This window comes from Lissotriton vulgaris, chromosome 1_1 (genome assembly GCF_964263255.1).
Source record: "Lissotriton vulgaris chromosome 1_1, aLisVul1.2, whole genome shotgun sequence".
Classification (NCBI taxonomy): Eukaryota; Metazoa; Chordata; class Amphibia; order Caudata; family Salamandridae; genus Lissotriton; species Lissotriton vulgaris.
In genome coordinates this window covers 1,728,453,656-1,728,466,048 of record NC_141685.1, presented here as the reverse complement: position 1 = coordinate 1,728,466,048, position 12,393 = coordinate 1,728,453,656, and the positions used below count along the sequence as shown (strand labels likewise).

At 54.2% G+C, this 12,393-nt stretch overlaps 1 protein-coding gene and 1 pseudogene across 1 annotated transcript in view; both read right to left on the bottom strand.

The window, feature by feature from the left end:
• CELF2 (CUGBP Elav-like family member 2) overlaps positions 1–12,393 on the bottom strand; it is a 1,275,464-nt gene that overhangs the window by 989,583 nt on the left and 273,488 nt on the right. The window lies entirely within an intron of this gene.
• Positions 3,374–4,245, bottom strand: LOC147751114 (uncharacterized; annotated as a pseudogene).

Here is a 12,393-nt window from a genome sequence, read left to right as displayed (position 1 = left end):
AACTTTGGGTGTTTGTTTCTGAAAAACAAAAAAAAGCAAAACGTTTTATACATTAAAACTTTGATTGTACAGGGATGACAACTGGGCTGGCATTTGATGTGTCCTCTGCTACCCTGACGGATGGAGTATCATCTGTCAAACTTAAAATCAGGGGCTCAGTTATGATATATATAACTGTTCTTGTCCTCGCTGTCTTCATGCAGAGAAAATGATACAGAGAGCAGGCAATTCCAAATATCAAACTCCCAAAGCATACACATTTTGGCTATAGTGCAACAATACCTGCCCCACTCCCCCCCAAAATTAGATTTCACCTTATCTGCCAACTTTGCATAGGCCATCCACTAAATCAGGCAACATGGGCATCTCAGCCAATCAGGGGAAATAGGCATATGAAGCAATCAACAACATGGGCATCCACCTATGTGAAGCACACAGTCTTCACAAACACAGCGATAAGGTCAACTGATAAGATGTCCCATTCACCCATGCAGGAAGGGCATCCCACCTATGTGGATCCAGCCTTCCCTGCACATCCGTAACAGCAAGAAAAATGAGCAGCCTCCAAAATAAGCAAAATAGGCATCACACACATGCAATCTAACTATCAATGCACATACAAAACGTTATCCACAGTTGCCAGCATAACACCGCACACAGCAGACTTGCAGCTACCACATTAGAGACATCCCCAGGGCTCAATTTGAACCGCTGTTTTCCTGTGCTCAACACCGGCACTTAATTCTTTCCATTCACGCTTGTAACAGTCTGCCACATGGGGGCGCTGTCCATCAAATGTGGATATGAGCACACCAACAGTTGTTACTAATATATGCCACCCAAGGGATTCTTGTAGCTTTGGGCGCCTTGAAAGGTATGAATTGATATACTTGTAGGGGTGTGATGGTTGGTTAGTTAGTAGTTGTGTTGGTCCTGTAATTGGCAGCCCTGGCAGGGGCAAGGGATGGTGCAAGCTGCTGTGTCCTCCTGACAAGAGGCCTGGCACTTATTGTGTTACAAACTAACCACTGGACATCGCACACTGTATGGCAGACATACCGTGGAGCTATCATTTTTATTCCGAAACACACAGGGGAGCCATTTACCACTCATGCAAATCAACAAATGTAAGTACAACAACAAAAAATGCAGACACAGTTTCGACATGAATGCAATGTTGCGTGCACCACCACTTCATCCAAGGATGGCAGAGGCACCAACAGTAAAAAACGTAGTCAAGAGACTAACATAGCAGGGCACGATGGAACACATAGTCCCCTAATGGCAACAGGACCCCCCGCCCCCACACATGGATACCGTACAAACATAAATAATACACAGGACACAGTGTTTGGTTGGAAAGAAAATGCTGCAGGATGTATTACATACAACATATGTAATAGATGGGTTATCTTATGGGTAATCCAAGGGCAGGCCGCATTCTCGCCACCTGCCCGCCTGTTGAGCCGGGCAGCACAGTGTGTGGCCACCTGTGTGCTGCCCCATATCTTAATTAAGTAGACTCACGCCCCGAGGGGCGGAGCGCAACTAGGCAACCCCGGTTGTACAGGCCCACAACCGCCCGAAGGACTACTGAGGTGCCGACACGTGTACCCGGACCTCCCATGAAGTCCAGGTGTTAGGCTCTGGCACCCCTATGTGCCTGCTGAGGTACACCGCTGCACCTCTCAGCTTCCGGATCACCCTGTAACTCCGCTGCAACGACAAATGAAACAATATTATAAAGTTCACACCACCCCACCCCCAGTTAGCGCACGGGTAAGAGGTCGGGAGGGGAAGTGCGTCCAAGTTGGTGGTCTGCACGTGGCGGCGAGGGGCGGCAAAGAGGCCTGAATCTGGCGAGGGGGACTTAAGTACCCCTCGCCCGGACTGCCGCCCCCCGAAGCACGTCACTGGGCCCGCCCCGTTCCCTGCTGGACCCCTCCTGCCCGAGGGAGGAGGGAGTACCTGCATGCACGGGGGCGGGGGGGGAGCCCCCCGGCGACTAAGGTGCCGCCCTCTTGATGGCCACCGGGTGGCCTCGGGCAGCTGCATAGTCCCCTAATGGCAACAGGACCCCCCGCCCCCACACATGGATACCGTACAAACATAAATAATACACAGGACACAGTGTTTGGTTGGAAAGAAAATGCTGCAGGATTTATTACATACAACATATGTAATAGATGGGTTATCTTATGGGTAATCCAAGGGCAGGCCGCATTCTCGCCACCTGCCCGCCTGTTGAGCCGGGCAGCACAGTGTGTGGCCACCTGTGTGCTGCCCCATGTCTTAATTAAGTAGACTCACGCCCCGAGGGGCGGAGCGCAACTAGGCAACCCCCGGTTGTACAGGCCCACAACCGCCCGAAGGACTACTGAGGTGCCGACACATGTACCCGGACCTCCCATGAAGTCCAGGTGTTAGGCTCTGGCACCCCTATGTGCCTGCTGAGGTACACCGCTGCACCTCTCAGCTTCCGGATCACCCTGTAACTCCGCCACAGCCTGGCCGGTGGCTACCACCGCCGCCCGGGCCCCCCATCCCCTATGATCCTTCCTACCTGCAGCCTCTCTCCTGCAAAGCCTCGTACAAATCTAGGAGGAACAGGTCCAAGCCCACTGGATTGAGATGCACGCCATCTAACTCAAAGTAACCTCTTATCTTATCCTGAATCATCTCATGTCGGATGAAACCAATGCCTCTCTGCGAAGTGAACTTGCGCATATCACGGTTCACCCTCCTCCTAGACCTTTCTATGGCTTCGCCTGACCTTGCGCCCCGCCAGACTATGCGTGGGAGCAATTCGGACCACCAAACCTCACAGCTCCCCATCATTCTGCAAACCTCCACCAGGTCTGCCTTCATTTTACGCAACAATGCGGACCTTCCCATGTTGGTAATGTCGTTGCCCCCCCAGGTGAATGACTAAGTGATGCGGCGGAGGGCCCCCTGTAGCCAGTGAGTGCCTGAGTCTGGACAAGAGGCCACTCCAGCGCATGCCCGGGAAACCTAACCATACACACTCTGTGTTGGAGAAACCCTGCATCCAGTTCCTGGTGGCAGCCCAACGACCTAACTTGGAGACAGTTGAATGGCCCAGAACCCAAATTCTCGAACCTGTCAACACAAAAGACACCAATCAGTTTGCTCTTTTATTGCACGCTTAACACAGCAAAAGACATGGTACATCAAAGCAACATGCTTATTGTTCCCATAAAATGTAAGGCCCTTGTGCAACCCAGCAAAGAGAAAGATACACCAACAACTCATGCATATTGTTCCAATAACTATAACATCTTTGTGCTACACAGCACGAGAAACGGTACACATCAACACCTGGTAATGACCCAATAACTGTACGGCCCTTGTGTTACGGGCCGACATAGCGCTTGTAACAAAGTGATTCCCAGCGCCCCGCCCTTCTAATGCCTTCTGGCGGCATACCAGCCCGAGAAGCAGAGGTGGCCGCCCCAATACGAAAGGAGTGGCTGGAGAAACGCTTCCCCTCCCCAGTCAAGCCTGCTCGGGCCAGGCAGGCCAGCATTATTCTATCCATCTGGTACCTGGTAAGGGGTGAAAGGTCCTCATGCACAAGTAGGTAGCCCGCCCCAGGTGGCCGCAGGGCGAGGTAGCTCCGGACTGCCGCCACGGGGCACCCGGTTTGCTCTTTAATGGGAGTCAGTACAATGCGAACCCCCTTCCCGGTTTGGTCTGTCTTGGACTTCCTGAGCGCGACCGTCATGTCCGAGTCCAAGGCGACATCCCCCAGGCACAGGGCATCGCCGGAAGCATCGGTCTTAGAGCGTGCCACCAGCTCGCTGCTCCTAAAGGCCCCAAAAAGGCGAGGCAGAACGCTGCCGTGAACAAGGTGGCCTCAAAGGGTGAGCGGGCTACTGAATGTAACACCCGCAGCATGTCCTGCAGAGTGCTGAAGTCGATGGGCGCTCTGTTGTCCGGAGCCCTGGGCTCATCCCGAGACCAGCCCTTCAGTGCTGCCCTGATGGCAAAAGCCTGGGTGGGATCCGTGAACCCTCGTAATTTAGCGTCATGGCCGATGGCCGCCAGATGTCCGCAGACCCAGGAGTGGGACTGTCCCCTCTTTCTAGCCCAGACAATGAAGGCTCTAACTCTGTCCTCCAGGGGGAGCTCCCCCAAGCCCAATTCATCCACTATCCTGTGGAACGCGGCCAGGTGATTTCCATAGCGTTTCCTCGTGCTTGGTGCCAGGGCCCTCTCCCCCATGGCTCTCAGTTCCTGCTCCACTCCAAAATACGCCATAGCTCCGGCGGGAAAGGGGTCATCTCCTCTCTCGCCTGTGGGCAGGCCGCCCGGAAACGCTCCCACTGAAAACGAGAAAGTGCATCTGCTGCAATGTTAATGACCCCAGGGATGTGCCGCGCCCTAAATTCCAGGTTGCAACGCAGGCTACTTCTCACTAAGTCCCTCAATAGGCAGAGGACCAGCGGACAACTGGCCGTCTGCCCGTTAATCGCCTGAACCACCGCTAAGTTATCCGACCAGAAAAGGACCTTCCGATCTGACAGGGGGCCGGGCCATAGATGGAGGGCAATGATGATGGGAAAAAGCTCTAAAACAGTTATGTTAGCCGTGATGCCTCGCTTGCGCCATGCATTAGGCCACTTCTGCGCACACCACTGCTCGCCCATAATCGCTCCAAAGCCCTCCCTCCCCGAGGCGTCGGTGAACATGCTGAGTTCTGGACTGTCCGCCCAGGGTGCCCTCCAAATGACGGTGCCATTGAAGTTATCCAAGAACTCCACCCATACTTCCAAATCCTGCTTCATTCCCGCTGAAAGCTTCACAAAGTGATGGCGTTGTACTATGTTCGCTGTTGCCCTGGCTAGACGTCTTGCAAAGACCCGCCCGGCCGGGGTAACCCTGGCTGCGAAGTTGAGTTTGCCGAGCAGGCTCTGTATGACCCCCAACGGTGCCTTGTTCCTCCCGAGCAGATCCCGAATGTCCCGTTGCAGTTCCTGCACCTTGTGAGCAGGGAGTCTAGACACCCCGTTTACTGTGTCCAGCTCGATGCCCAGGAAGGTGAGAACCTGTGCTGGGCCCTCGGTCTTGCCCGGCGCCAGAGGCACCCCTAGGTGGCCCGCCAGATCCAAGAAACACGACAACCCTTCACTGCATTCCCCAGTCCCGTCCTTCCCAATGAACAAGAAGTCGTCGAGGTAATGCGTCACCGCCTCGACGCCATACTTAACTGAGAGAGACCACTGCAGGAAGGTGCTGAACGCCTCGAAGAAGGCGCACGAGACAGAGCAACCCATTGGCATGCATTTGTCAAAGAAGTACTGACCTCCCCATTTGAACCCCAGTAGGTGGTGGCTCTCCGGGTGTACTGGCAGGAGCCTGAAAGCCGCCTCAATGTCAGCTTTCGCCAACCAGGCCCCCCTCCCCGATCTCCTGACCTGATCGATGGCGGTGTCCAGCGAGCTGTAATGGACGGAGCATGCCTCCTCTGCCAGCCAGGAGTTAACTGAGTCCCCTTCTGGGAAGGACAGGTGGTGAATCAACCTGAACGCCCCTTGCTCTTTCTTCGGGACGACCCCCAACGGAGATACCACGAAATCGGGGAGAGGGGGGGAAGGAAACGGGCCCGCCACCCTCCCCAGGAGCAGTTCCTTCCGGATCTTTTCAGTTACCACCGCGGGGAGGTCCCTGGCTGATTTCAAGTTGTCCGCCTCCCTGCTGACCCTTGGACCTAGGTAAGGGATCCTAAAACCTTTGAGAAAACCTTCGGCTAGCGTTGCCCTGTCTTTAGCAATGGGGTAGGATCTCAGTAGTGCTAGCAGGTTGGGGATGACAATTGGAGAGGGGGCCTTGTGTTGGAGCTGGCCCACCTGCGTGGTGGGCCATGGTCCAGGGTGGATCAGAGGCTGACGAGGGGGGGTTCGTATGCCGGGTAATGGGGGGAGAGGGGGCTGCACCGGGGCCTCGGAGGGGCTGTTACTTTTCCTGTTTCTGGTTGCCCCCCGCTGAACCCTGTTTCTCGCAGGAGGTTGCTGCGTGAGAGCCACTGCATTTGCTGCATGTGTGCGAGAATCTGCACGCTTTCCCCCATGTGCAGTTCCCTGCATTGAAAAGTCTGCATGTTCCCCCAAATGCTCGTTTCCCCCCCCTATTGTGGGCCCCGCTGCCTCGCCCCCCTCGAAAAGACTGTCTGAATTGACCCTTTTTCCCCCCTTGCTGCCCCCTCGCTACCTCCGTTTTCTTGTCGCTGGTGCTAGTTTTGGCAAGACTCTCGGCCTTCCCCTTGCCCATGTGCTGCAACCACAATCTGACCTCTATCTGATCCCATTCCAATTCTGGACACATGGACATCTTCTTCCTAAATTCATAATCATATCTGTACCAGCCTGTACCCCCATTTTCCGCTTCCTCAGTAATAATGCTCTCATACTGAAAGAGCCCCTGCGCCTGCTCTGGGAAGCGCTCTGTTATTACTGCCGCTAATATTCCAAAAGCCTGCCTCCAGTTTTTGAGTGATTTCTCGGGCCATGCCTGGTATCGTGCCTTTTTCTCATCCTCCTTTGCCCCCACCTTCCTGATGTCCACCCCCTCCACCCCTATCATCAGAAGGGAGAAGATGTCTATGAACTCCCTGCGCCAGATGGCCTCCCTACCCGCCTGTGGCACCAGCCAGGCTAGAGAGCATTTGCCTGAGAGCAGAGGAGCCATGGTCATCCTGGAGGGTGCGGGGACGCTTGGCGATGAGAGCGAAGTAGTGGGTGACGCAAGGGGGGGCACGGTTGAGGAGGTGGACGATGCAGTGGCCGATGAGAGCAAAGTAGTGGGTGACGCAAGGGGGGGGGCACGGTTGAGGAGGTGAACGATGCAGTGGCCGAAGGGACTGGAGAAAGTATCAAAGGCCCCTCGGTCGCCGCGTGGGTGAGGGATAGCACCGGCGCGCTGGCGGTCGCTGAGCCACTGCTGTTGACGCTTCCCTGTGAAAGTTGCCCACCCCACGCGTGCGCGAAAGACATCTCCGATGTCACAGTTGGGGCAGGGGAGGCAGCAGCACCTTCAACTGCCGGCTGCGCCGCCGCCTCCCTGCCTGCTCTCATTTCGTTCATGAATTCCTGCAGAGAGCTGGTGAGCTTACCCAACTCATCCCGTGTGGCAAAATTCAAAGAAGGGGCCACCACTTCCGGGGGTGGCGTCGCTTGGACCACCTGCAAGGGGGATGATGCTGCCGGCACGTGTACGATCACATTCCGAGCCACCTCAGGTGCGCGGCTTTTGGCTGGGATCGGTTCTGCTGGAAATTCCTTGCAAGTGGGCTTCTTATGTCTCTTGGACCTCTTGGGCCCAGTGTCATTATCCTCAGTGATTTCCTGAAGTACCGCCGGGGTTGCCACCACCACCCCGGAGTCATCTTGGCTGTTGACCCCCAGTGCTTCACTAGCCCACGCCACCCCCTTGACCTTTATTATGTCCAAGAGTGCCTTCAATTGCGCATCGTGTGCGGCTCCCGAAGGAGTTTCCCCAACCTGGCTCGTCTGGGAAAAAAGCAGAGGGGATCCCTGGCTGTCCATTCCGCTGGCTCCCGTTGACCCTGCAAAAGAAAATGCCCGGTGAGCTACACTCCCCATGCTGACGTCATGGTCAAGCCGCCACCCCGTCATCCTGTACTCCTGAGCCACCCTGTGCCCAATCTACGTACCTTCCAAATGAAGACTAGGATGCTGAACGGGTGCGACTGCGCGTGTGCCCGCTGCAAGACGCCGCCTGGAATGGAAACGGGAGCATAAGTAACTAAACCACCCGGTGCCTCTGAATACCGCAGGCCACCGCGCCTGGACAGCGCCACTGGACAGCACCTGGCCACCTTCCGCGCCAGCCTTGTGGGTGGCGAGACCACGCTGTCGAACACCACCCCCATCCCCCACAAAAGGCTAATTTGGCCAAAATTACCTGAAAATCCCTGTGTGTGGCCTCGCCAACGTCTCCCCCCTGGCACCTGCAAACAGAGGAAACTATGAGCGGCCATCCAGTGCACTTTCAACTTCACCTGCCGGATGGAGCTGGTGCCCCTCACTCTATGGGCAGGGGACATCAATGTCCACTTCGCATGCACCTTAACAAGCCCCTGCCGGATGGAGCTGGTGCCCCTCACTCTATGGGCAGGGGAACACAATTGTTTGCCTCCCAGTACCTTTCCCATATCCTGCCGGATGGAGCTGACGCCCCTCACTCTATGGGCAGGAGACACCCATATTCAATACATCAACCACGTCCCCTTGAGACACCCTCGACCAACCGCCCCCGCAGTATCACAAACCGGTGGTGAGGGGCCCCTGAACACAGGTGGGGGGGGTTGGTGCGGTGAGCACGCTATCGGTTAGTGCGTTGCGGCGTGGGCGTCACGCAATATATTCGCTTTCCGTTGCAGGGTGCTGCGGATGTAGGCGTCCCTGTCTGTGGCTGTCTTCCTACGCCTGCCAAGGACGCACCGCTCTTGTGCACCATTGGTCCCCTGGCAGGAGCTCCGCTGTGCTGTGTAAAATTGTTGTGTCCCCTGTATGCACATGAATGCCCACGCAACGCGTGTACACATGCAACGCGTGTACACGCATAGCTGCCCATGCAGGAGCTCACCCCCCCCCCCCCCCCGAGCAGAAAACGGGGGGGGGGGGCGCGGGCCGCGCATCGCTCTGCGTGAACTGCGTAGTGCGCCCCCTGGAGCCCGCGTCCTACACGCTGGCCATGTTCGTTACCCGTGGGCTCCCTATGTCCCAATGCCGCAGCCCCGAGTGGTTTGCCCAGGCACGTGAGGGCGGGCCGCGCCCCCCCCCCCAAGCAACATGCTCTTACACCCCCTGTGAGTCCAGTCACCACGCGCTTCTCTTAAAACCAAATGCGCGGCGCTACAGAGTGTTTCGGAGCGCTAAGGCTTCCTCCTGGCATCTTCCTCGTTTATTTAGCCTACAATGCCCGCGGGGCTCGGGCAACGTGGCTAGATAACTGATCAAATCCCCACACACCGACCGAGCCCCAACGCTCCGCGTCCACTGCCCCATGTGTCCGTTTCACACATCACAACCATGGATACGGCCCATGCGCACGACACCGAGGCCAAGCCCGGTATTCAATACTTGGAAGCAATCATTCACTGCGCTAGTGTAATGAGGTGCGGGGAAGGGTTTCAGCGGTCCTAAGCTGCCCTGTTTGTTTATAAAAAGCGTCCGTCTAGCAGGCTTGCTTTGCTGTAAAAGCGAGTAAATCAGTGAAACGATAATGAAATGAGGGGCGGGGGAAGGTTACAGCGGACAAAAGGCGTCGTTGCAAGGCCGGGGCAGGCCTCACGTCCCGCTATAATATGTCTGCTCGCTGCCGGACCCGGTTGAAGTGCAAATGTTATCCCTGACCGGTAGGCTCGCTGCCGGACCCGGTTGCAGTGCAAATGATATCCCAGACCGGTAGGCGCGGCCTCGGCCCAAAGGCCGGCGGGGCGGCCTATGCCGCCATCTTGGATTTCTGAGGCCTAATATGCCTGGTCACGTGGCAGCAACTGCGACTTCGCAAGACGCGCCACCCCTGACCCGAGGTCCCGATACAGACCTCACCCGCCCATATTCCGCTCCCCTCCGATTTCCCTAATGACAGGCATTTCTGTTATCGACCGGAGAAGACAGAAAGCATGAATGGCCGGATTTACCAGAGGATGTCTCTACGACCCGCAATTCCCCGTACCATATTCCTGCCCGATAAGCGCGGCCTCGCCGCAAAGGCCGGCGGGGCTGCCTATGCCGCCATCTAGGATTGTTAAGGCCCAATGGGCCTGACCACGTGGCAACCACCGCGACTTCGCAAACCGCGCCCCCTCTGTCCCGATACAGGCCGCGCACGCCCCTAGTCCGCTCCCCTCAGCAACTCAGTGCCGCTAACAGGCAACCCAGCTACCATTTCTGTAGCCTATGGCCTTCCCAACCCCCCCCGTGGGTTCAACCACAGGGCCCCGTACAACCTGGATCAACTACCAGGGACAGGGCCGGGGGGAGGCCAGCGAGAGGCTCACATACCTGATGTTTGAATTTGCAGCACGGGGAAGGCGGACGGCGCAGGCCGCGAGCGGGGACCGAGTGCAGTGCCGGGTGAAGTGCGTCCAAGTTGGCGGTCTGCACGTGGCGGCGAGGGGCGGCAAAGAGGCCTGAATCTGGCGAGGGGGACTTAAGTACCCCTCGCCCGGCCTGCCGCCCCCCGAAGCACGTCACTGGGCCCGCCCCGTTCCCTGCTGGACCCCTCCTGCCCGAGGGAGGAGGGAGTACCTGCATGCAAGGGGGCGGGGGGGGAGCCCCCCGGCGACTAAGGTGCCGCCCTCTTGATGGCCACCGGGTGGCCTCGGGCAGCTGCAAAAACACGACATACCAAAAGCTACAGTTTTACATAATTTAAAACTAAAGACTCAGCTGTGGCCCGACTTAACCACTACACAGTACATTAAGGACATAGCTCATGCAGCATAAGCTTGGAAGGAGAGGAGGCAAGGAAGAGGTACTGGAATGGTGCTACCCTGAGCCCCACCACCTTTCCGAATTTCCACCACAGCAGTGCGTGTCTGTGTAGGAGCTGGACATGGACCCTGGACCCTGGACCCTGAAATCTGCACAGCACCTATGGAAATCATGCCGCTGAGCTGAGGGGGCTCATGCAGTGCAATATGTGTCCCTCGGACACAGCAGCATTTTGTCTCTCTTCCTGGTAGAGATGCATCAGCAAGCATACCCACAATGGGAGAATACCTGCACTTGCAGATGACTCTAACCTTAACAGCAGGGGTGGGTTACGCATTGCCTCCTGCTAAGATGTAGGCAGTTTCCCTTTAGATTCCTGTAGTCCTACTTAAAAGGGGGTAAGCGTAGTGGGGGCCCTGGGTGGGTTATGTTGCCACATCATTTGGCCTGTGGCATATTGTGTTTTGCCTCTTATGAAGAGACATCTACATGCCTCGCAACAGGACTCTCCACTCTCATTCACCCTTCCCTGCAGTCCCTCTGGGACTGTGGATGGATAATTGTATGTCAGGGTATACTGACTTTACCTACAGCATGCAACATCTGTTGAGCTGTCACAGCACCCACCAATGGTGCTGACATAGGACGGTGGCTACTACATGACCCAGAGGGTTGGCCTAAAAATCAGAGGCCCGGGAATGGCTGAGCACAGAAAGCTTGGATGTTCTGAAGGACCGCTCCCACTAAGGTGGCTGTTGCAGGTGCTGCATGGTTGGAGTACAGGATATTCAGAGCTTTCCTCCAGGGCTTTCCCTATTCAGGACCACTCCTAGCCCCCATCATTCCAGCTAGTTTTGCACCTCTAGAGAAGGCAACCGACCCATACATGTATCCACTATATACAGTGAGGCAACTTTCCTAGATCAGATAGCCGTTCCGCAGTGAAGAGCAGCTCAATGCAGCCCAGCCATACTGGCAAGCCAAACCTATGAAAGGAATGCGGGGTGGAAGCAACGCTTCCCACAGATGACAGCGCAAAAGCTTACTAAACTTTTGCAAGAAAAATCCAGTCTACTATGTATTTTCGGAACCATTTTAAAATCTCGATTACAAAAATATAGTATCCATGTAAAAATATCGATTACAAATATATCGATTCCCTATATTTAAACAGGTAAGTACAGTAATATCGACTCAAAAATATCGATGTAAAAAGATAGATGTAAAAAATATCGATTTAAAAAAATAACAAATTAAATTAAATGAATTAAATAATATTAATATAATAAATAAATGTAATATATATTTAAACTAATTATAACAAATCAACTTAATTTATTAAATATAAACACAAGAAAATGTATACATATACATATTTTACTTAAATACATTTTATTAACTATTATCTTTATTTAATTTATAAACTTTTTTAATTATAGAAAAATAAAATAACCACATATATGAATAATTTAAAATAAAATATTCTATATTTAATTAACACATTAAACTATTTAAAAAATAATACATACATTTAATAACAACATTAAAACATTAGTAGTTATAACGTTGGATAACTATTCCCACTCCAGTGAGTGCAACAGTAGGGAAAGCGCTGGATAGCGTATGGGTAAAAATTACTTTTCCCACTAAAATGAGTGCAACAGTAAGGAAAGCGCTGGATAGCGAAGAGGTAAAAATAACTATTCCCACTCCAGTGAGTGCAACAGTAGGGAAAGCGCTGGATAGCGTATGGGTAAAAATTACTATTCCCACTAAAATGACTGCAACAGTAAGGAAAGCGCTGGATAGAGGAGGGGTAAAAATTACTATTCCCACTCCAGTGAGTGCAACAGTAGGGAACGCGCTGGATAGCGTAGGGGTAAAAATTACTATTCCCACACCAAAGAGT